The 24,922-nt window shown below is 44.6% G+C and overlaps 1 long non-coding RNA gene across 6 annotated transcripts in view; it reads left to right on the top strand.

Annotated features, from left to right (window-relative positions):
* Positions 1–24,922, top strand: part of LOC307181392 — a 210,037-nt gene that overhangs the window by 79,427 nt on the left and 105,688 nt on the right. Inside the window, exon 3 of one of the 6 annotated variants that reach the window (XR_013826646.1) lies at positions 11,544–11,558. The exons of 3 other annotated variants lie outside the window; for them this stretch is intronic. This is a non-coding gene — a long non-coding RNA (uncharacterized lncRNA). Of the gene's footprint in view, positions 1–484; positions 530–3,644; positions 3,660–11,543; positions 11,559–24,922 lie in introns of those variants that run through there. 2 more of the 6 variants (XR_013826647.1, XR_013826648.1) reach the window with 2 other exon arrangements.

Genomic DNA, 24,922 nt, shown 5'->3' on the forward strand with positions numbered 1-24,922 from the left:
TTTTAGCTGAAGGAAGAATACCTTAAACCTGGGTAGTTGAAACCCGTGGAATGGGTACCATGCAATATGACTTCAAAGGGTCTTCATTTGCTCACCGAACCTCTGCAATCCCATCACTTCTGCGTTTATGCCCCTGTACACATGCTTCATTCTCTTTCGGAGACATAGCAATCCATAGGTTTTAAGATACTTACTAGTCAGGTACATTCTTAGGCGTTTAATATGGGGTGTTGAGTCCATTTCGTTGAGCAAGGAGTAGCTCTTGTCTATTCCATATTTGGCTTAAGGAACTTTATCTGTGCTCATTTCAATCTCTGTTTTTATGCAGCACCCCTACTCACCTTTACCCTTAAGCAAGCATAAGTTGGTTTTCTAAATTTGAGACCCTGTTCTGTTCTGTAATTCAGTTCCTGTGTAGCCAAGTTTACATTCCGTGTATTACTGATATCTTATGATGTTTCTTTTTCTGTGTGACTTATTTCAGTTAGAATCATCATACCTGAATCCACTCATTGTGCTGCTAAGGACCTGGTGACATAGATTTCATTGCTGAGTGATATTGCTTTGTAAGTAAATACCACAACTTCTTTATCCATTTTTCACTTTCTGAGATGTTGAACTTGTACTGAAAACGGGGTTCTTGTAAACAGAGCCGTTCCAAACTTTGGGGTGGCTGTGTCTTTTTGATTTTAATTTCCCTAAGCTATAGGACCATAAGTGGAAGTGCCCTAGGCTCTGTTGCTTTGTTTTTTAGATGTTTCAGGAAACACTATACACTTCTCCCGAGTGTCTGTTGGCAATTTACATCCCGCCCATCAGCATAACAAGGCTCCCAGTTCTCCATGGCCTGTTCTGCCTTTCTGGATTTTACACTTTTTTAAGATGGCCCTTTTGACCCGTGGGAAGTGAGACTTCATTGTAGTGCAGATTTCCTTTGCAAGCTTGCTTGGTTGGCCAAAAAGGGCGTATGCGTTTTTTCCTGAATATATTCAGGAAAAAACGCATACGCCCTTTCTGGCCAAGTGCATCATTGTGGACGTTTTGCCTCTTTTCCTATGCTTTCAATGCAATTCCAGTCTACCTCCTGAAATCGGTTTCCTGCAATTCTGCCCCGCTTTCAAGTCCTCTTGGCAGCCTTACTTCAGTCTATTTTTGGACGATAGCTGTCATTTATAACTCTGCAGGTTTGTGAATTACAGTGCCCCTGAGCTCCTTTCCTCAACTCGCTTTCTTGTGACCTGGCCGCAACACCGCAAGATGTCTTCAGGCCCTAATCTGGTACCGGCACGGCACACTGAGCCTTTGGTTAATTCCTCTTCCTGGTGGGAAATGAGAGTTAAATTTGCCCGTCCAGACACCTCCAGCTAGTCTCTCATTGGTTCTCGCTATTCCTGTTCATCTTCCGCAGAAATTGCAAACTGTGCCAAACAGGAGGTTAAAGGCGCTGACTCTCCAAGTGGGGAGAGTGTTAGTAAAGCGTCTGGAATGTTGCACCCAAGTACCAGGGTACGAAAACTGAGACATATTTGAACACGTCTCCCGATCACACGGTTGATCATACTCTGGGTTCCACATGCATGTTTTAGCTGAAGGAAGAATACCTTAAACCTGGAGAGTTGAGACCCGTGTAATGGGTACCATGCAATATGACTTCAAAGGGTCTTCATTTGGTCACTGAATCTCTCCAGTCGTATCTCTGCTGCGTTTATGCCCCTGTACACACGCTTGATTCTCTTTTGGAGACATAGCAATCCATAGGTTTTAAGATACTTACTAGTCATGTACATTCTTAGGCGTTTAATATGGGGTGTTGAGTCCATTTCGTTGAGCAAGGAGTAGCTCTTGTCTATTCCATATTTGGCTTAAGGAACTTTATCTGTGCTCATTTCAATCTCTGGTTTTATGCAGCACCCCAACTCACCTTTACCCTTAAGCAAGCATAAGTTTGTTTTCTAAATTTGAGACCCTGTTCTGTTTTGGAATTCAGTTCCTGTATAGCCAAGTTTACATTCCGTGGATTAGTGATATCTTATGATGTTTCTTTTTCTGTGTGACTTATTTCAGTTAGAATCATAGTACCTGAATCCACTCATTGTGCTGCTAAGGGCCTGATGACATAGATTTTTTTGCTGAGTGATACTGCATTGTACGTCAGTACCACAAGTTCTTTATCCATTTTTCACTTTCTGTGATATTGAACTTGTACGGTAAACGAGGTTCTTGTAAACAGAGGCGTCCCAAACTTTGGGGTGGCTGTGTCTTTTTGATTTTAATTCCCCTAAGCTATAGGACCATAAGTGGAAGTGCCCTAGGCTCTGTTGCTTTGTTTTTTAGATGTTTCAGGAAACACCATACACTTCTCCCGAGTGGCTGTTGGCAACTTACATCCCGCCCATCAGCATAACAAGGCTCCCAGTTCTCCATGGCCTGTCCTGCCTTTCTGGATTTTACACTTTTTTCAGATGGCCCTTTTGACCGGGGGGAAGTGAGACTTCATTGTAGTGCAGATTTCCTTTGCAAGCTTGCTTGGTTGGCCAAAAAGGGCGTATGCGTTTTTTCCTGAATATATTCAGGAAAAAACGCATACGCCCTTTTTGGCCAAGTGCATCATTGTGGACGTTCTGCCTCTTTTCCTATGCTTTCAATGCAATTCCAGTCTACCTCCTGAAATCGGTTTCCTGCAATTCTGCCCCGCTTTCAAGTCCTCTTGGCAGCCTTACTTCAGTCTATTTTTGGACGATAGCTCTCATTTATAACTCTGCAGGTTTGTGAATTACAGTGCCCCTGAGCTCCTTTCTTCAACTCGCTTTCTTGTGACCTGGCCGCAACACCGCAGGATGGCTTCAGGCCCTAATCTGGTTCCGGCACGGCACACTGAGCCTTTGGTTAATTCCTCTTCCTGGTGGGAAATGAGAGTTAAATTTGCCCGTCCAGACACCTCCAGCTAGTCTCTCATTGGTTCTCGCTATTCCTGTTCATCTTCCGCAGAAATTGCAAACTGTGCCAAACAGGAGGTTAAAGGCGCTGACTCTCCAAGTGGGGAGAGTGTTAGTAAAGCGTCTGGAATGTTGCACCCGAGTACCAGGGGAGGAAAACTGAGACATATTTGAACACGTCTCCCGTTCACACGGTTGATCATACTCTAGGTTCCACATGCATGTTTTAGCTGAAGAAAGAATACCTTAAACCTGGAGAGTTGAGACCCGTGGAATGGGTACCATGCAATATGACTTCAAAGGGTCTTCATTTGCTCACCGAATCTCTCCAATCCTATCACTGCTGCGTTTATGACCCTTGTACACACGCTTGATTCTCTTTTGGAGACATAGCAATCCATAGGTTTTAAGATACTTACTAGTCAGGTATATTCTTAGGCGTTTAATATGCGGTGTTGAGTCCATTTCGTTGAGCAAGGAGTAGCTCTTGTCCATTCCATATTTGGCTTAAGGAACTTTATCTGTGCTCATTTCAATCTCTGGTTTTATGCAGCACCCCAACTCACCTTTCCACTTAAGCCAGCATAAGTTGGTTTTCTAAATTTGAGACCCTGTTTTGTTTTGTAATTCAGTTCCTCTGTAGCCAAGTTTTCATTCCATCTTTAGTGATATTTTTTGATGTTTCTTATTCTGTGTGACTTATTTCAGTTAGAATCACCATACCCGAATCCACTCATTGTGCTGCTACGGGCCTGGTGACATAGATTTCATTGCTGAGTGATATTGCATTGTACGTGAGTACCACAACTTCTTTATCCATTTTTCACTTTCTGTGATATTGAACTTGTACTGTAAACGAGGTTCTTGTAAACAGAGGCATCCCAAACTTTGGGGTGGCTGTGTCTTTTTGATTTTAATTTCCCTAAGCTATAGGACCATAAGTGAAAGTGCCCTAGGCTCTGTTGCTTTGTTTTTTAGATGTTTCAGGAAACACCATACACTTCTCCCGAGTGTCTGTTGGCAATTTACATCCCGCCCATCAGCATAACAAGGCTCCCAGTTCTCCATGGCCTGTCCTGCCTTTCTGGATTTTACACTTTTTTCAGATGGCCCTTTTGACCGGGGGGAAGTGAGACTTCATTGTAGTGCAGATTTCCTTTGCAAGCTTGCTTGGTTGGCCAAAAAGGGCGTATGCGTTTTTTCCTGAATATATTCAGGAAAAAACGCATACGCCCTTTTTGGCCAAGTGCATCATTGTGGACGTTCTGCCTCTTTTCCTATGCTTTCAATGCAATTCCAGTCTACCTCCTGAAATCGGTTTCCTGCAATTCTGCCCCGCTTTCTAGTTCTCTTGGCAGCCTTACTTCAGTCTATTTTTGGACGATAGCTGTCATTTATAACTCTGCAGGTTTGTGAATTAAGGTGCCCCTGAGATCCTTTCTTCAACTCGCTTTCTTGTGAGCAGGCCGCAACACCGCAGGATGGCTTCAGGCCCTAATCTGGTTCCGGTACGGCACGCTGAGCCTTTGGTTAATTCCTCTTCCTGGTGGGAAATGAGAGTTAAATTTGCCCGTCCAGACACCTCCAGCTAGTCTCCCATTGGTTCTCCCTATTCCTGTTCATCTTCCGCAGAAATTGCAAACTGGGCCAAACAGGAGGTTAAAGGTGCTGACTCTCCAAGTGGGGAGAGTGTTAGTAAAGCGTCTGGAATGTTGCACCCGAGTACCAGGGGAGGAAAACTGAGACATATTTGAACACGTCTCCCGTTCACACAGTTGATCATACTCTGGGTTCCACATGCATGTTTTAGCTGAAGGAAGAATACCTAAAACCTGGGTAGTTGAAACCCGTGGAATGGGTACCATGCAATATGACTTCAAAGGGTCTTCATTTGCTCACCGAACCTCTCCAATCATATCACTGCTGCGTTTATGCCCCTGTACACACGCTTGATTCTCTTTCGGAGACATAGCAATCCATAGGTTTTAAGATACTTACAAGTCAGGTACATTCTTAGGCGTTTAATATGGGGTGTTGAGTCCATTTCGTTGAGCAAGGAGTAGCTCTTGTCTATTCCATATTTGGCTTAAGGAGCTTTATCTGTGCTCATTTCAATCTCTGGTTTTATGCAGCACCCCAACTCACCTTTCCCCTTAAGCAAGCATAAGTTGGTTTTCTAAATTTGAGACCCTGTTCTGTTCTGTAATTCAGGTCCTGTGTAGCCAAGTTTACATTCCGTGTATTACTGATATCTTATGATGTTTCTTTTTCTGTGTGACTTATTTCAGTTAGAATCATCATACCTGAATCCACTCATTGTGCTGCTAAGGGCCTGATGACATAGATTTCATTGCTGAGTGATATTGCTTTGTAAGTAAATACCACAACTTCTTTATCCATTTTTCACTTTCTGCGATGTTGAACTTGTACTGTAAACGAGGTTCTTGTAAACAGAGCCATTCCAAACTTTGGGGTGGCTGTGTCTTTTTGATTTTAATTTCCCTAAGCTATAGGACCATAAGTGGAAGTGGCCTAGGTTCTGTTGCTTTGTTTTTTAGATGTTTCAGGAAACAGGATACACTTCTCCTGAGTGTCTGTTGGCAATTTACATCCCGCCCATCAGCATAACAAGGCTCCCAGTTCTCCATGGCCTGTCCTGCCTTTCTGGATTTTACACTTTTTTCAGATGACCCTTTTGACCGGGGGGAAGTGGGACTTCATTGTAGTGCAGATTTCCTTTGCAAGCTTGCTTGGTTGGCCAAAAAGGGCGTATGCGTTTTTTCCTGAATATATTCAGGAAAAAAACGCATACGCCCTTTTTGGCCAAGTGCATCATTGTGGACGTTCTGCCTCTTTTCCTATGCTTTCAATGCAATTCCAGTCTACCTCCTGAAATCGGTTTCCTGCAATTCTGCCCCGCTTTCAAGTCCTCTTGGCAGCCTTACTTCAGTATATTTTTGGACGATAGCTGTCATTTATAACTCTGCAGGTTTGTGAATTACAGTGCCCCTGAGCTCCTTTCTTCAACTCGCTTTCTTTTGAGCTGGCCGCAACACCGCAGGATGGCTTCAGGCCCTAATCTGGTTCCGGCACGGCACGCTGAGCCTTTGGTTAATTCCTCTTCCTGGTGGGAAATGAGAGTTAAATTTGCCCGTCCAGACACCTCCAGCTAGTCTCCCATTGGTTCTCCCTATTCCTGTTCATCTTCCGCAGAAATTGCAAACTGGGCCAAACAGGAGGTTAAAGGTGCTGACTCTCGAAGTGGGGAGAGTGTTAGTAAAGCGTCTGGAATGTTGCACTCGAGTACCAGGGGAGGAAAACTGAGACATATTTGAACACATCTCCCGTTCACACAGTTGATCATACTCTGGGTTCCACATGCATGTTTTAGCTGAAGGAAGAATACCTGAAACCTGGGTAGTTAAAACCCGTGGAATGGGTACCATGTAATATGACTTCAAAGGGTCTTCATTTGCTCACCGAACCTCTCCAATCCTTTCACTGCTGCGTTTATGCCCCTGTACACATGCTTGATTCTCCTTCGGAGACATAGCAATCCATAGGTTTTAAGATACTTACTAGTCAGGTACATTCTTAGGCGTTTAATATGCGGTGTTGAGTCCATTTCGTTGAGCAAGGAGTAGCTCTTGTCTATTCCATATTTGGCTTAAGGACCTTTATCTGTGCTCATTTCAATCTCTGGTTTTATGCAGCACCCCAACTCACCTTTCCCCTTAAGCAAGCATAAGTTGGTTTTCTAAATTTGAGACCCTGTTCTGTTTTGGAATGCAGTTCCTGTGTAGCCAAGTTTACATTCCGTGTATTAGTGATATCTTATGATGTTTCTTTTCCTGTGTGATTTATTTCAGTTAGAATCATCGTACCTGAATCCACTCATTATGCTGCTATGGGCCTGATGACATAGATTTCATTGCTGAGTGATACTGCATTGTACGTAAGTACCACAAGTTCTTTATCCATTTTTCACTTTCTGTGATATTGAACTTGTACGGTAAACGAGGTTCTTGTAAACGGAGGCGTCCCAAACTTTGGGGTGGCTGTGTCTTTTTGATTTTAATTTCCCTAAGCTATAGGACCATAAGTGGAAGTGCCCTAGGCTCTGTTGCTTTGTTTTTTAGATGTTTCAGGAAACACCATACACTTCTCCTGAGTGTCTGTTGGCAATTTACATCCCGCCCATCAGCATAACAAGGCTCCCAGTTCTCCATGGCCTGTCCTGCTTTTCTGGATTTTACACTTTTTTCAGATGGCCCTTTTGACCGGGGAGAAGTGAGACTTCATTGTAGTGCAGATTTCCTTTGCAAGTTTGCTTGGTTGGCCAAAAAGGGCGTATGCGTTTTTTCCTGAATATATTCAGGAAAAAACGCATACGCCCTTTTTGGCCAAGTGCATCATTGTGGACGTTCTGCCTCTTTTCCTATGCTTTCAATGCAATTCCAGTCTACCTCCTGAAATCGGTTTCCTGCAATTCTGCCCCGCTTTCAAGTCCTCTTGGCAGCCTTACTTCAGTCTATTTTTGGACGATATCTGTCATTTATAACTCTGCATGTTTGTGAATTACAGTGCCCTTGAGCTCCTTTCTTCAACTCGCTTTCTTTTGAGCTGGCCGCAACACCGGAGGATGTCTTCAGGCTTTAATCTGGTTCTGGCACGGCACGCTGAGCCTTTGGTTATTCCTCTTCCTGGTGGGAAATGAGAGTTAACTTTGCCCATCCAGACACCTCCAGCTAGTCTCTCATTGGTTCTCGCTATTCCTGTTCATCTTCCGCAGAAATTGCAAACTGGGCCAAACAGGAGGTTAAAGGGACTGACTCTCCAAGTGGGGAGAGTGTTAGTAAAGCGTCTGGAATGTTGCACCCGAGTACCAGGGTACGAAAACTGAGACATATTTGAACACGTCTCCCGATCACATGGTTGATCATACTCTGGGTTCCACATGCATGTTTTAGCTGAAGGAAGAATACCTAAAACCTGGGTAGTTGAAACCCGTGGAATGGGTACCATGCAATATGACTTCAAAGGGTCTTCATTTGCTCACCGAACCTCTCCAATCCTATCACTGCTGCGTTTATGCCCCTGTACACATGCTTGATTCTGTTTCGGAGACATAGCAATCTATAGGTTTTAAGATACTTACTAGTCAGGTACATTCTTAGGCGTTTAATATGCGGTGTTGAGTCCATTTCGTTGAGCAAGGAGTAGCTCTTGTCTATTCCATATTTGGCTTAAGGAACTTTATCTGTGCTCATTTCAATCTCTGGTTTTATGCAGCACCCCAACTCACCTTTCCCCTTAAGCAAGCATAAGTTGGTTTTCTAAATTTGAGACCCTGTTCTGTTCTGTAATTCAGTTCCTGTGTAGCCAAGTTTACATTCCGTGTATTACTGATATCTTATGATGTTTCTTTTTCTGTGTGACTTATTTCAGTTAGAATCATCATACCTGAATCCACTCATTGTGCTGCTAAGGGCCTGATGACATAGATTTCATTGCTGAGTGATATTGCTTTGTAAGTAAATACCACAACTTCTTTATCCATTTTTCACTTTCTGCGATGTTGAACTTGTACTGTAAACGAGGTTCTTGTAAACAGAGGCGTGCCAAACTTTGGGGTGGCTGTGTCTTTTTGATTTTAATTTCCCTAAGCTATAGGACCATAAGTGGCAGTGCCCTAGGCTCTGTTGCTTTGTTTTTTAGATGATTCAGGAAACACCATACACTTCTCCTGAGTGTCTGTTGGCAATTTACATCCCGCCCATCAGCATAACAAGGCTCCCAGTTCTCCATGGCCTGTCCTGCCTTTCTGGATTTTACACTTTTTTCAGATGGCCCTTTTGACCGGGGGGAAGTGAGACTTCATTGTAGTGCAGATTTCCTTTGCAAGCTTGCTTGGTTGGCCAAAAAGGGCGTATGCGTTTTTTCCTGAATATATTCAGGAAAAAACGCATACGCCCTTTTTGGCCAAGTGCATCATTGTGGACGTTCTGCCTCTTTTCCTATGCTTTCAATGCAATTCCAGTCTACCTCCTGAAATCGGTTTCCTGCAATTCTGCCCCGCTTTCAAGTCCTCTTGGCAGCCTTACTTCAGTCTATTTTTGGACGATAGCTGTCATTTATAACTCTGCAGGTTTGTGAATTACAGTGCCCCTGAGCTCCTTTCTTCAACTCGCTTTCTTGTGAGCTGGCCGCAACACCGCAGGATGGCTTCAGGCCCTAATCTGGTTCCGGCACGGCACGCTGAGCCTTTGGTTAATTCCTCTTCCTGGTGGGATGTGAGTGTTAAATTTGCCCATCCAGACACCTCCAGCTAGTCTCTCATTGGTTCTCGCTATTCCTGTTCATCTTCCGCAGAAATTGCAAACTGGGCCAAACAGGAGGTTAAAGGCGCTGACTCTCCAAGTGGGGAGAGTGTTAGAAAAGTGTCTGGAATGTTGCACCCGAATACCAGGGTACAAAAACTGAGACATATATGAACACGTCTCCCTATCATATGGTTGATCATACTCTAGGTTCCACATGCATGTTTTAGCTGAAGGAAGAATACCTTAAACCTGGGTAGTTGAAACCCGTGGAATGGGTAGCATGCAATATGACTTCAAAGGGTCTTCATTTGCTCACCGAACCTCTCCAATCCTATCACTGCTGCGTTTATGCCCCTGTACACATGCTTGATTCTCTTTCGGAGACATAGCAATCCATAGGTTTTAAGATACTTACTAGTCAGGTACATTCTTAGGCGTTTAATATGCGGTGTTGAGTCCATTTCGTTGAGCAAGGAGTAGCTCTTGTCTTCTCCATATTTGGCTTAAGGAACTTTATCTGTGCTCATTTCAATCTCTGGTTTTATGCAGCACCCCAACTCACCTTTCCCCTTAAGCAAGCATAAGTTGGTTTTCTAAATTTGAGACCCTGTTCTGTTCTGTAATTCAGTTCCTGTGTAGCCAAGTTTCCATTCCGTGTATTACTGATATCTTATGATGTTTCTTTTTCTGTGTGACTTATTTCAGTTAGAATCATCATACCTGAATCCACTCATTGTGCTGCTAAGGGCCTGATGACACAGATTTCATTGCTGAGTGATATTGCTTTGTAAGTAAATACCACAACTTCTTTATCCATTTTTCACTTTCTGCGATGTTGAACTTGTACTGTAAACGAGGTTCTTGTAAACAGAGCCGTTCCAAACTTTGGGGTGGCTGTGTCTTTTGGATTTTAATTTCCCTAAGCTATAGGACCATAAGTGGAAGTGCCCTAGGCTCTGTTGCTTTGTTTTTTAGATGTTTCAGGAAACACCATACACTTCTCCCGAGTGGTTGTTGGCAATTTACATCCCGCCCATCAGCATAACAAGGCTCCCAGTTCTCCATGGCCTGTCCTGCCTTTCTGGATTTTACACTTTTTTCAGATGGCCCTTTTGACCGGGGGGAAGTGAGACTTCATTGTAGTGCAGATTTCCTTTGCAAGCTTGCTTGGTTGGCCAAAAAGCGCATATGCGTTTTTTCCTGAATATATTCAGGAAAAAACGCATACGCCCTTTTTGGCCAAGTGCATCATTGTGGACGTTCTGCCTCTTTTCCTATGCTTTCAATGCAATTCCAGTCTACCTCCTGAAATCGGTTTCCTGCAATTCTGCCCCGCTTTCAAGTCCTCTTGGCAGCCTTACTTCAGTCTATTTTTGGACGATAGCTGTCATTTATAACTCTGCAGGTTTGTGAATTACAGTGCCCCTGAGCTCCTTTCTTCAACTTGCTTTCTTTGAGCTGGCCGCAACACCGCAGGATGGCTTCAGGCCCTAATCTGGTTCCGGTACAGCACGCTGAGCCTTTGGTTATTTCCTCTTCCTGGTGGGAAATGAGAGTTAAATTTGCCCGTCCAGACACCTCCAGCTAGCCTCTCATTGGTTCTCGCTATTCCTGTTCATCTTCCACAGAAATTGCAAACTGTGCCAAACAGGAGGTTAAAGGCGCTGACTCTCCAAGTGGGGAGAGTGTTAGTAAAGCGTTTGGAATGTTGCACCCGAGTACCAGGGGAGGAAAACTGAGACATATTTGAACACGTCTCCCGTTCACATGGTTGATCATACTCTGGGTTCCACATGCATGTTTTAGCTGAAGGAAGAATACCTTAAACCTGGAGAGTTGAGACCCGTGTAATGGGTACCATGCAATATGACTTCAAAGGGTCTTCATTTGCTCACCGAACCTCTCCAATCCTATCACTGCTGCGTTTATGCCCCTGTACACATGCTTGATTCTCTTTTGGAGACATAGCAATCCATAGGTTTTACGATACTTAATAGTCAGGTACATTCTTAGGCGTTTAATATGCGGTGTTGAGTCCATTTCGTTGAACAAGGAGTAGCTCTTCTCTATTCCATATTTGACTTAAGGAACTTTATCTGTGCTCATTTCAATCTCTGGTTTTATGCAGCACCCCAACTCACCTTTCCCCTTAAGCAAGCATAAGTTGGTTTTCTAAATTTGAGACCCTGTTCTGTTCTGTAATTCAGTTCCTGTGTAGCCAAGTTTACATTCCGTGTATTACTGATATCTTATGATGTTTCTTTTTCTGTGTGACTTATTTCAGTTAGAATCATCGTACCTGAATCCACTCATTGTGCTGCTAAGGGCCTGATGACACAGATTTCATTGCTGAGTGATATTGCTTTGTAAGTAAATACCACAACTTCTTTATCCATTTTTCACTTTCTGTGATGTTGAACTTGTACTGTAAACGAGGTTCTTGTAAACAGCGGCGTCCCAAACTTTGGGGTGGCTGTGTCTTTTTGATTTTAATTTCCCTAAGCTATAGGACCATAAGTGGCAGTGCCCTAGCCTCTGTTGCTTTGTTTTTTAGATGTTTCAGGAAACACCATACACTTCTCCCAAGTGTCTGTTGGCAATTTACATCCCGCCCATCAGCATAACAAGGCTCCCAGTTCTCCATGGCCTGTCCTGCCTTTCTGGATTTTACACTTTTTTCAGATGGCCCTTTTGACCGGGGGGAAGTGAGACTTCATTGTAGTGCAGATTTCCTTTGCAAGCTTGCTTGGTTGGCCAAAAAGGGCGTATGCGTTTTTTCCTGAATATATTCAGGAAAAAACGCATACGCCCTTTTTGGCCAAGTGCATCATTGTGGACGTTCTGCCTCTTTTCCTATGCTTTCAATGCAATTCCAGTCTACCTCCTGAAATTGGTTTCTTGCAATTCTGCCCCGCTTTCAAGTCCTCTTGGCAGCCTTACTTCAGTCTATTTTTGGACGATAGCTGTCATTTATAACTCTGCAGGTTTGTGAATTACAGTGCCCCTGAGCTCCTTTCTTCAACTCGCTTTCTTGTGAGCTGGCCGCAACACCGCAGGATGGCTTCAGGCCCTAATCTGGTTCCGGCACAGCACGCTGAGCCTTTGGTTAATTCCTCTTCCTGGTGGGAAATGAGAGTTAAATTTGCCCGTCCAGACACCTCCAGCTAGTCTCTCATTGGTTCTCGCTATTCCTGTTCATCTTCCGCAGAAATTGCAAACTGGGCCAAACAGGAGGTTAAAGGGACTGACTCTCCAAGTGGGGAGAGTGTTAGTAGAGCATCTGGAATGTTGCACCCGAGTACCAGGGGAGGAAAACTGAGACATATTTGAACACGTCTCCCGATCACATGGTTGATCATATTCTGGGTTCCACATGCATGTTTTAGCTGAAGGAAGAATACCTTAAACCTGGAGAGTTGAGACCCGTGTAATGGGTACCATGCAATATGACTTCAAAGGGTCTTCATTTGCTCACCGAACCTCTCCAATCCTATCACTGCTGCGTTTATGCCCCTGTACACACGCTTGATTCTCTTTTGGAGACATAGCAATCCATAGGTTTTAAGATACTTACTAGTCAGGTACATTCTTAGGCGTTTAATATGGGGTTTTGAGTCCATTTCGTTGAGCAAGGAGTAGCTCTTGTCTATTCCATATTTGGCTTAAGGAACTTTATCTGTGCTCATTTCAATCTCTGGTTTTATGCAGCACCCCAACTCACCTTTCCCCTTAAGCAAGCATAAGTTGGTTTTCTAAATTTGAGACCCTGTTCTGTTTTGGAATGCAGTTCCTGTGTAGGCAAGTTTACATTCCGTGTATTAGTGATATCTTATGATGTTTCTTTTCCTGTGCGATTTATTTCAGTTGGAATCATCGTACCTGAATCCACTCATTATGCTGCTACGGGCCTGATGACATAGATTTCATTGCTGAGTGATACTGCATTGTACGTAAGTACCACAAGTTCTTTATCCATTTTTCACTTTCTGTGATATTGAACTTGTACGGTAAACGAGGTTCTTGTAAACAGAGGCGTCCCAAACTTTGGGGTGGCTGTGTCTTTTTGATTTTAATTTCCCTAAGCTATAGGATCATAAGTGGAAGTGCCCTAGGCTCTGTTGCTTTGTTTTTTAGATGTTTCAGGAAAGACCATACACTTCTCCTGAGTGTCTGTTGGCAATTTACATCCCGCCCATCAGCATAACAAGGCTCCCAGTTCTCCATGGCCTGTCCTGCCTTTCTGGATTTTACACTTTTTTCAGATGGCCCTCTTGACCGGGGGGAAGTGAAACTTCTTTGTAGTGCAGATTTCCTTTGCAAGCTTGCTTGGTTGGCCAAAAAAGGCGTATGCGTTTTTTCCTGAATCGTTTTTCCTGCTTCATTGTGGACGTTCTGCCTCTTTTCCTATGCTTTCAATGCAATTCCAGTCTACCTCCTGAAATCGGTTTCCTGCAATTCTGCCCCGCTTTCAAGTCCTCTTGGCAGCCTTACTTCAGTCTATTTTTGGACGATAGCTGTCATTTATAACTCTGCAGGTTTGTGAATTACAGTGCCCCTGAGCTCCTTTCTTCAACTCGCTTTCTTGTGACCTGGCCGCAACACCGCAGGATGGCTTCAGGCCCTAATCTGGTTCCGGCCCGGCACGCTGAGCCTTTGGTTAATTCCTCTTCCTGGTGGGAAATGAGAGTTAAATTTGCCCGTCCAGACACCTCCAGCTAGTCTCTCATTGGTTCTCGCTATTCCTGTTCATCTTCCGCAGAAATTGCAAACTGGGCCAAACAGGAGGTTAAAGGCGCTGACTCTCCAAGTGGGTAGAGTGTTAGTAAAGCGTCTGGAATGTTGCACCCGAGTACCAGGGTACGAAAACTGAGACATATTTGAACACGTCTCCCGATCACATGGTTGATCATACTCTGGGTTCCACATGCATGTTTTAGCTGAAGGAAGAATACCTAAAACCTGGGTAGTTGAAACCCGTGGAATGGGTACCATGCAATATGTTTTCAAAGGGTCTTCATTTGCTCACCGAACCTCTCCAATCCTATCACTGCTGCGTTTATGCCCCTGTACACATGCTTGATTGTCTTTCAGAGACATAGCAATCCATAGGTTTTAAGATACTTACTAGTCAGGTACATTCTTAGGAGTTTAATATGCGGTGTTGAGTCCATTTAGTTGAGCAAGGAGTAGCTCTTGTCTATTCCATATTTGGCTTAAGGAACTTTATCTGTGCTCATTTCAATCTCTGGTTTTATGCAGCACCCCAACTCACCTTTCCCCTCAAGCAAGCATAAGTTGTTTTTCTAAATTTGAGACCCTGTTCTGTTCTATAATTCAGTTCCTGTGTAGCCAAGTTTCCATTCCGTGTATTACTGATATCTTATGATGTTTCTTTTTCTGTGTGACTTATTTCAGTTAGAATCATCATACCTGAATCCACTCATTGTGCTGCTAAGGGCCTGATGACACAGATTTCATTGCTGAGTGATATTGCTTTGTAAGTAAATACCACAACTGCTTTCTCCATTTTTCACTTTCTGCGATGTTGAACTTGTACTGTAAACGAGGTTCTTGTAAACAGAGCCGTTCCAAACTTTGGGGTGGCTGTGTCTTTTTGATTTTAATTTCCCTAAGCTATAGGACCATAAGTGGAAGTGCCCTAGGTTCTGTTGCTTTGCTTTTTAGATGTTTCAGGAAACACCATACACTTCTCCGGAGTGGTTGTTGGCAATTTACATCCCGCCCATCAGCATAACAAGGCTCCCAGTTCTCCATGGCCTGTCCTGCCTTTCTGGATTTTACACTTTTTTCAGATGGCCCTTTTGACCGGGGGGAAGTGAGACTTCATTGTAGTGCAGATTTCCTTTGCAAGCTTGCTTGGTTGGCCAAAAAGGGCGTATGCGTTTTTTCCTGAATATATTCAGGAAAAAACGCATACGCCCTTTTTGGCCAAGTGCATCATTGTGGACGTTCTGCCTCTTTTCCTACGCTTTCAATGCAATTCCAGTCTACCTCCTGAAATCGGTTTCCTGTAATTCTGCCCTGCTTTCAAGTCCTCTTGGCAGCCTTACTTCAGTCTATTTTTGGACGATAGCTGTCATTTATAACTCTGCAGGTTTGTGAATTACAGTGCCCCTGAGCTCCTTTCTTCAACTCGCTTTCTTGTGAGCTGGCCGCAACACCGCAGGATGGCTTCAGGTCCTAATCTGGTTCCGGCACGGCACGCTGAGCCTTTGGTTAATTCCTCTTCCTGGTGGGAAATGAGAGTTAAATTTGCCCGTCCAGACACCTCCAGCTAGTCTCTCATTGGTTCTCGCTATTCCTGTTCATCTTCCGCAGAAATTGCAAACTGGGCCAAACAGGAGGTTAAAGGGACTGACTCTCCAAGTCGGGAGAGTGTTAGTAAAGCGTCTGGAATGTTGCACCAGAGTACCAGGGTACGAAAACTGAGACATATTTGAACACGTCTCCCGATCACATGGTTGATCATACTCTAGGTTCCACATGCATGTTTTAGCTGAAGGAAGAATACCTTAAACCTGGGTAGTTGAAACCCATGGAATGGGTACCATGCAATATGACTTCAAAGGGTCTTCATTTGCTCACCGAACCTCTCCAATCCTATCACTGCTGCGTTTATGCCCCTGTACACATGCTTGATTCTCTTTCGGAGACATAGCAATCCATAGGTTTTAAGATACTTACAAGTCAGGTACATTCTTAGGCGTTTAATATGCGGTGTTGAGTCCATTTCTTTGAGCAAGGAGTAGCTCTTGTCTATTCCATATTTGGCTTAAGGAACTTTATCTGTGCTCATTTCAATCTCTGGTTTTATGCAGCACCCCAACTCACCTTTCCCCTTAAGCAAGCATAAGTTGGTTTTCTAAATTTGAGACCCTGTTCTGTTCTGTAATTCAGTTCCTGTGTAGCCAAGTTTACATTCCGTGTATTACTGATATCTTATGATGTTTCTTTTTCTGTGTGACTTATTTCAGTTAGAATCATCATACCTGAATCCACTCATTGTGCTGCTAAGGGCCTGATGACACAGATTTCATTGCTGAGTGATATTGCTTTGTAAGTAAATACCACAACTTCTTTATCCATTTTTCACTTTCTGCGATGTTGAACTTGTACTGTAAACGAGGTTCTTGTAAACAGAGCCGTTCCAAACTTTGGGGTGGCTGTGTCTTTTTGATTTTAAATTCCCTAATCTATAGGACCATAAGTGGAAGTGCCCTAGGCTCTGTTGCTTTGTTTTTTAGATGTTTCAGGAAACACCATACACTTCTCCCAAGTGGTTGTTGGCAATTTACATCCCGCCCATCAGCATAACAAGGCTCCCAGTTCTCCATGGCCTGTCCTGCCTTTCTGGATGTTACACTTTTTTCAGATGGCCCTTTTGACCAGGGGGATGTGAGACTTCATTGTAGTGCAGATTTCCTTTGCAAGCTTGCTTGGTTGGCCAAAAAGGGCGTATGCGTTTTTTCCTGAATATATTCAGGAAAAAACGCATACGCCCTTTTTGGCCAAGTGCATCATTGTCGAGTTTGTGACTCTCTTCATATGTTTTCAATGCAATTCCAGTCTATCTCCTGAAATCGGTTTCCTGCAATTCTGCCTTGCTTACAATGCCTCTTCATAGCCTTACCTCAATATATTTTTTAAAAAAAGTTGGCCTTTATAACTCTGCAGGTTTTTGAATTGCAGTGGCCCTTAGCTCCATTTTTTAGCTCTTATTTTTGTGGTCTTGCCCCGTAACCACAGGATTCCTTGAAGCCCTATTTTTCTTCTGGGGCACCTTGCTGTGCCTTTGGTTAATTCTTCTTACTGATGTGATATTAGAGTGACATGTGCCCATTGAAACCGCTACAGCTAGTTTCTCACTGGTTCCCCCTATTCCCATTCATCCTCTGCACTAACTGCAGACTGTGCGATACCAGAACTTAAAGGCATTGACTCCATGTGGGGATGTTGTTAGTAAAGCGGCTGGAATGTCGATCCGGAGCCCCAGGAGAGGAAAAATGAGGTGCGTTTTAGAAACCTTTCCCGATCATATGGTATACCAGTCGCTGGGTTTCCCAAGCATGGTTTAGCTGTAGGAAGATTCCCTTCAACCTGGAGTGTTGGGACCCTTGGACTGAGTAGCATGAAGTATTGCATTAAACTTTCGGCAGTTGCTCACCAAAGCTCACCAATCCTGTCAGCCCCAAGTGTCCAGCCTTATGTCTTATCCAGCTGTGGGTTTATATGTGGTCAATCCAGGTTGCATCACAGCCCCTGAGCAAATTTTGTAAGAATTTTTCTCTCTTTCATTGTTTCAGCGTTTTGTTTTTAAAATTTATTTCTATAATGGGGTTTAGCTCCTTTTCACTGCTGTGTTTGTGCCGCTCTGCACACACTTGATTCCCTTATGGAGATATATCAATACATGGGTTTTAAGATTCTTATTCCTCAGATATATTTCTCTGCGGTGTATAGGGTGTGTTGAGGCCAGTTCATTGAGCAAGGTGTAGATCTTGTCTAATACCTATTTGGTTTATTGAACGGTATCTGTGCTAATTTCAAACTCTGGTTTTATGCATCACCCCACCTCTCCTTTCCCCTTAAGCTGACATAAGTGTGTTTTCTAAATGTGAGACACTGTTCTGTTCTGTAATTCATTTCTTGTGCAGCCATATTTACCCTCCCTCTATAAGTGATATCTTATGATATGTTTCTTTTTCTGTTTGACTTATTTCAAGTAGTATTATCGGACCTAAATCCACTCTTTATCCTTCTACTAGCCTTATTACATTGATTTCATGGTGAAGAGATATTCCATTGTACATAAGTACCACATCTTCTTTATCCATTGTTCTCTTTCCTGGGATATTTAAGGTGTACTGAAGTTGAGGTTCTTGTAAACAGAGTAGCCCTAAACTGTGGTGTGCTTGTGTCTTGTTGATTTTTAGACTTCCCTAGATATACTCCCATGATTGGAAGTGTCCTATGCTCTGTAGCTCTGTTTTTTAGATGATTTAGGAACCACCATACACTTCTCCAGAGTGGCTCTCGGCAGTTCACACACTGCCCATCAGCGTATAAAGGCTCCCTGTTCTCCATGGCCTGTCCTGCATTTCTGGTTTTTACAAATTTTTAGGATGGCCCTTTTGACCGGTGGGAAGTGAGACTTCTTTGTTGTGCACATTTGCATTGCTTGCTTGCTTCGTTGCCCATAAAGTGCGTATGCGTTTTTTCCTGGATATAATCAGGAAAAAACGCATACGCCCTTTTGGGCCAACTGCATCATTGTCGAAATTCTGCCGCTTTTCATGTGCGTTAAAGACGAGTCCAATCTATCTCTTGAAATCTGTTTCTTGCAATTCTGTCTTGCATTCAGATCCTCTTCTTTGCCTTACCTCAACATATTTTTGGACGTTAGTTTTCATTTATAACTCTGCAGGTTTGTGAATTGCAGTGACCCTGAGCTCCATTTTTTAAGTTGCTCTTTTGTGAGCTGGCCTCAAACCCGCAGGATTGCTTCAGGCCCTATTTTGGCTCCGGCGAGGCAGGCTGAGCCTTTCTTTAATTCTTATTCTTAATGGGAAATTAGAGTGATATGTGCCCGTCCAAACCCCTACAACTCTTCTCTCATTGGTTCCCCCTCTTCCCGTTCATCCTCCTCACAATTTGCAAAATGTGTGAAACAGAAGTTTAAATGTGCTGATTCTCCAAGTGGGGAGATTCTAAGTAGCGTGGCTGGAATGGTGAACAGGAGCACCAGGAGAGGATAAATGAGGTGCATTTTAGACACATCTCCCGATCACATGGTGTACAGTCCTCTGGGTTTTCCATGCATGTTTTAGCTGTAGGAAGATCCCTTGAACCTGCAGATTTGGGACCCATTGAATGGGTACCAGGTAGTATTACTTTAAAGGGTGTGCATTTCCTCACCCAACCTCACATTTCTCTTAGCGCAAACAGTTTCCAGCCTTATGTCTCATCCTGCTGTGGGTCTAGATGTGTTCAATCCATGTTGCATCACCGTCCCTGAGGAAAAGTTGTAAGAGGTTTTCTCTGTCTCTCTGTCGTTTATTTTTTTCAATTTATTACTATATTGGTTACAGCTGATTTTCAAAGCTCTGTTTCTTGCTGCTGTACATCCACTTGATTCGCGTACAGAGAGACATCAATAAATTCTTTTTCAGATTCTTACCAGTCGTATATATTCTTTTCCGGTGACTTGAGTGTGCTGAGTGCAGTTCTTTTAGCTACCGTGTAGGCCTTGTTGATTATCAGTTTGGTATTTGGAATGGTATCTTTGCTAATTTCAACCTCCTGGATGATGCCTCACCCCTCCCCACCTTTCCCGTTTAGCAGCCTTATGCGTGTTTTCTACATATTTGACTATGTTTTTGTTTTGTAATTTATTTCATGTGTAGCCATTTTGGATTCCACCTTTAAGTGATATCTTATGATATGTGTCTTTTTCTTTTTGAATTCTGTCACTTAGAATGATCATACGTAACTCCTCCGGAGTTGTTACAACTGGCCATATTTCATTGATTTCCAGGCTGAATAATATTCCACTCTACCTAAGTACCACATCTCTATCCATTTTTCCCCTCCAGAGACATTTAAGTTATATCCTAGTCGAGGATCTTTTAAACAGAGAGGGGGTAAACATTGGGGTGCCTGTGTCCTCTCGATTTTTGTTTTTCCCAAGATATACGCCCATGAGTGCAAGTGCCCTATGCTCTGTAGCTCATTTTTTAGATGCTTTAGTAAACACAATACACTTCTCCAGAATGGCCGTTGGCAATATACATTTCCACTATAAGTCTCACAGGGCTCCCTCTTCTCGTTGCCCTGTCCTGCATTTCTGTTGTTTACGCTTTATGAGGATGGCTCTTCTGACTGATGCGAAGTGATATCTTTTGTAGTATTGACTTCCAGTGCCCACCTGTTTGGTTGGCTAAAAAAGTGTATGCCCTTTTCTTGAATATATACAGAAAAGAACGCATACACCCTTTTTGGCCAACTGCAATGTTGGCAATGTTCAGCTCCTTTTCTTGTGCTTAATGGCGAGTCCTTTCTACCTCCTCAAATCCCTTTCCTGCCATTCTCCCTTGCTTACAAGTCCTTTTCTCTGACTTTCCTCAAGACATTTTTCAGTGATGGATATTTTCAACTCTGCAGTTTTGTGAATTTTACTGCCCCTGAGTTCCATTGTTCAACTCGTGTTTATGGGAACTGGCCACAAAGCAGTGGGATTTCCTCAAGCCCTATACTGTTTCCATGGGCAACCCTAGCCTTTGGTCAATTCGTCTTCCTGATTGGAAATTAGAGTGACATGTGCCTGTCTGAACACCTAGGACTTGTCTCTCATTGTTCCTCATCCTTCCGCTTCATCCTCTGGACAAATTCCAAACTGTACGCAACAGGATGTTGACAGTGCTGACATCTCCAAGTGGGGAGACTGTTAGTAAAGACGCTGGAGGGGTGAACCCGAGCACCAGGAGATGAGGAGATGAGATGCCTTTTCCAAACTCTTCCCGATCAGACGGTATACCATCCTCTGGGTGTGACAGACATGTTTTAGCAGTAGGAAGAGTCCCATTCATGTAAGGAGAACACCAGGGCTTTTTCAAAATCAGTGTCTCCCCGAAACCCAAACTGGGGAAGTTTTTAAGCTACGGCTACACATATGTTCATTAAGGGCCTTGGGAAGTAGGCAGAGTCCAAACTTTAGATGATTGAAGTCTTCAGGGTCAGAAGCACTCACCACCAGCTTCCCTTAGGCTACACTTTAACTGTCATTGATAGATGATGTCAATAAAAATATCTATTCTTTTTCAGATTATTTCCCCTTATAGGTTATTGCAAAATGTTGAGTGTAGTTCCCTGTGCTATGCAGTAGTTCCTTGTTGATGATCTATTTTATACATAGCAGTGTGTATGTGTTCATTCCAAACTGTTAATTTATCCCTCCTCCCACCTTTCCCCTTTGGTAATAATAAATTATAAGATTTTATACTTCTCAGAAATGGGGGAGCTGAAAGAGAGGTATCATTTTCAATGGAAAAGCATTTAAAACAAGATTGAAGGTTTAACCAAGATTATTAGCTGTACATCCTTGGAAAGAAATCACTTCGTTTCTCTAATATTGACCTGACAAATAAGACAAACCTTTTCACTGAACTTGCTTATAAAAAGTGATGGAAATATCAAATGGAAGTGTTAAAAACATCTTATTTTACCCGAGCCTTATACACTGTTCTATGTTAACTACAGTTTGGCTCACACATCTGTTCATTGAGGTTACAATAGTCTCAATTTCTGTTACTGATCCTCCAGAGTGGACCCCAACAAGTGTCCCCCTGCCCAGTGTCATTGGGGCCAACAGATCGAGACTGAGTTTGGTTCACAAGCAAAGGAAACTTTATATTTTGATCAGAGAATGGAGAGGTGAGAGCATGCACTACCCCATGGGCTGTGGGCTGGGCTGCTGTGTAGAGATCCTGTCAGAGTCAGTGGGAGGGAGGGAGGCGGCGGAGCTCTCGAGGGCCGGGTTGGCTGTAGCTCAGGCTCTATATCGTGGAGTCTGCACTGGGCCCCAGGAGCTGAGGTGTCGACCCAGCCATTCTGCACTAGGAAATCTGGTCTGAAGTGCCGGGTGTGGAACCTCTGCATGCGGGACCCTAGGAGCACGTGAAATTAGACAAAGCACAAAGGATAAAAAAGGTTAGACTTGACTTTATTGCCCAGATTCTATTTTTATCTCCCAGGGATTTTTAATGGGCTTTGCTGGGGAAAAACCCCTCCTCTGCCTTTTGTCCCGTTCCTCATTCTTGGAGTGCTGAGGGTGCAGACCCTTCTTCTGTAACTGCTGAGTGCTGAGTTGGGAGCCCTCATACCCTGGGGCGAGGGTCAGAGCTTCTCCCCAGCAGCCTCCCGGTGACGTTGATTGTCCCCAGGACCCCTGCCTCCCTGCTCGTCCACCTGAGCACCAGCATTGGAAGTGTTATAGATTCTAATGACCTTTAAGGGTCCAGGAAAGAGATGTGCAGAGACGCTGTGGGGGCCGGTTTCACCCCGCCCCACATTTGTTCGGCCACCTTAGGCTGACCGTCTCTGCCAGCCTAGATGCTCTGACCAGTAGTCTGCGCTTTCTTCAGTTAGGCCCCTGAATTAATGTACAAACAGCACCAGGTGTCAGAGCCCTGCCCGCTCAACTCCCAGACAGTCCAGGGTCAGTGGTGACCAAGGACCATGATGGCTACTGAGTCAACAGCCTTTTGAAGTAAACAGGAGTCCAGCCGGTCTTATTGGCCACCATCATCATGGTGTCTGTAGGCTTTTCTATGGTGACAGTGTGGTATACTGTTCCCCCGCCAAGATTATTAGCTCCCCTCTGGGTGCAGTAAGTCCTGCAAGCAGTAGTCTACTCTTTTGGGACACACTCTTGTTGTTTTATGAGAGAAACTCCAGGTCAAGTGATGTTCACACGAGTCGTCATGGTGCCCTGTTGCCCCCGGTTATCTCTCTGGATGTTGGAGTTGGAGGGCCTCCTCACTCGAGGTCGGTGTGCCCACGGAGCGAACCCTGCAACTTCAGGGCATGGTTGGTGGTTAGGATCACCACGTGGGGTCCTTTTCCCTTAGGAGGGAGGTGGCCTTTTGGGCTGCTGATTTCCAGGTTTTTAGATACCGCCAGTATCTTGGCCAGATGTGGCAGTGGGCCAAGCCCCTTAGTGACCGTAGTTTATCCTACCTGGATGGCATTCTTGCATTGTTCCATTTCAAGTGGTCCCAGTTTTTGCACTAATTCTCCAATGGCGATTCACCTTTCACCGGGAATGTAAAGGTCAAAGGGTTTAGCTAAATTAGGGAGTTCCAGGGCAAGGGTCTGAATTGACTGCTCTTTCCATTCTTGAAAGGCCACTTCTGGATTCTATTCAAAAGGATCATCATCGTTTCCTTTCAGTGTTTCATATAGAGGCCCAGCTAGTAGACTGTAGTTAGGGATCCAGAAGCAGCAAACCCTGGCCTCCCCAGGAACCCCTAAGCTGTCTTCTAGTTTTAGAAAGGGGTAAGGCTGAAAATGGTTTCTTCCCTTTCCTGGGATGGGCTTCTCTGACCTTCTGTGAGAATGAAGCCCAGGCAGGTCACCGCAGTCTGTGATATTTGAGCTTTTTCTTGGACAACTTCTATCCTTTATTGGCTTGGTAGTTCAGAGGCCTCCTTAGTAGGGCTGGTGATCAGAATGTCGTCTGCATATTGAAGGAGGGTTTCCTTTTCCAGAGGTAGAACTTTTAGGTCTTTAGCTAAGCTTTCCCCAAAGATGGTGTGGGAATTTTTGCACCCTTGGGGCCAGACGGCCCGGAAGTATTGTTTTAGTTGTATGTTGAGTCCTACCACTCACAAGCCAAAATTTCTTGTGACTCTGGGACTAATGGAATACAAAAGAAGGCATCATTGAAGACTAATACAGAATACCATGTCCTGGTGGTTGGTAGAATGACCAGCAGGGTGTAGGAATTAGGAGCAACTGGAGGAATATCCTCGGTGGCTTCACTGACTGTCCTGACATCCTTTACCAGGTCCCCAGCAGCCCATGGGGCTCTCGTGGTCAGACCAATCCCAGAATATGGAGCTCACCTGGGCAGGTACCCCACCCCCACCCCAGCCCACGGGGCTCTCGTGGTCAGGCCCCTCCCAGGATACAGAGCTACCCTTGCAGGTACCGTGGCAGGGCTGGGCACACAGGAACCGTGCACATAGCCCTCATTGCAGAGCACCCCCAGCTCACCTGTCGCTCAGAGCTGACACAGAGCACCTCAGAGCAGGACTTGAACTAACAAACAGCAGCTGCGACAGGTCTGTGACCCTGGGCATCACTCCGTGAGGCCTCCCTCCACCTGGTCTTCCAGAGACTTCCACTGCACCCGGGGCACCAGGCCTCTGTCTCCAACCACCACCCACCCCTCCTCTCCCTGACTCCTGGGTTCCTCTCATTAGGAGAGGGTTTTCTTGAAGTTGTCTCCCACTCATGGGCCAGATAAAATGATTAGAAAACAAGCCAAAGCTGCAGCCCCTTGTCTATCCTGACTCTCAGGAGCCCACACCTGTTCCTTGGACCTGGCCGGTTCAGCAAGTTCCATTTTCTGCAACTGTGAGCCCCTGAGGGGTGATGATTGGCTGACCTGGGCAGCCTTACCGTGCCGGCCAGCCCTCCCCAGGTGTGCCTGGGTTGAGATCAATATAAATACCACTCCAGGCAGCAAGAGCCCCTGCAGCCGTGCCTGACGCCATTTTCTCTGCCCTGTCAGCAGTCTCGGGGCTGGGCTGGTGGGAGGGAGTGAGAGGCCACGGCTTTGTGGGTGGCCCAGTGTGAGTGGGGCTCTGCTGGACTTTCTGCAGCAGTTGCCAGGCTGCCACCTGCTAAAGAAGAGGGTGTGTCACCCATACCTGCTGCTGGAATTTCTCCCTGGGCAGAGGTGAGGAAGGAAAAAAGCAGTGGGGGCAGGGACAGGACGGGTATCTCAGGCAGGGAAATGGAAATCTTCCAGAAGAGCACCCAGGGCCAGGACCATCCTGGCTGGCCTGCAGGCACCAAGTCGGCCGGCATGCTGTCACTCGTGTGGCTCTATGGCCCTTCCTCTAGGCTTTCAAGTCCTTG

This window comes from Stenella coeruleoalba (assembly GCF_951394435.1).
Source record: "Stenella coeruleoalba genome assembly, contig: scaffold_230, whole genome shotgun sequence".
Classification (NCBI taxonomy): Eukaryota; Metazoa; Chordata; class Mammalia; order Artiodactyla; family Delphinidae; genus Stenella; species Stenella coeruleoalba.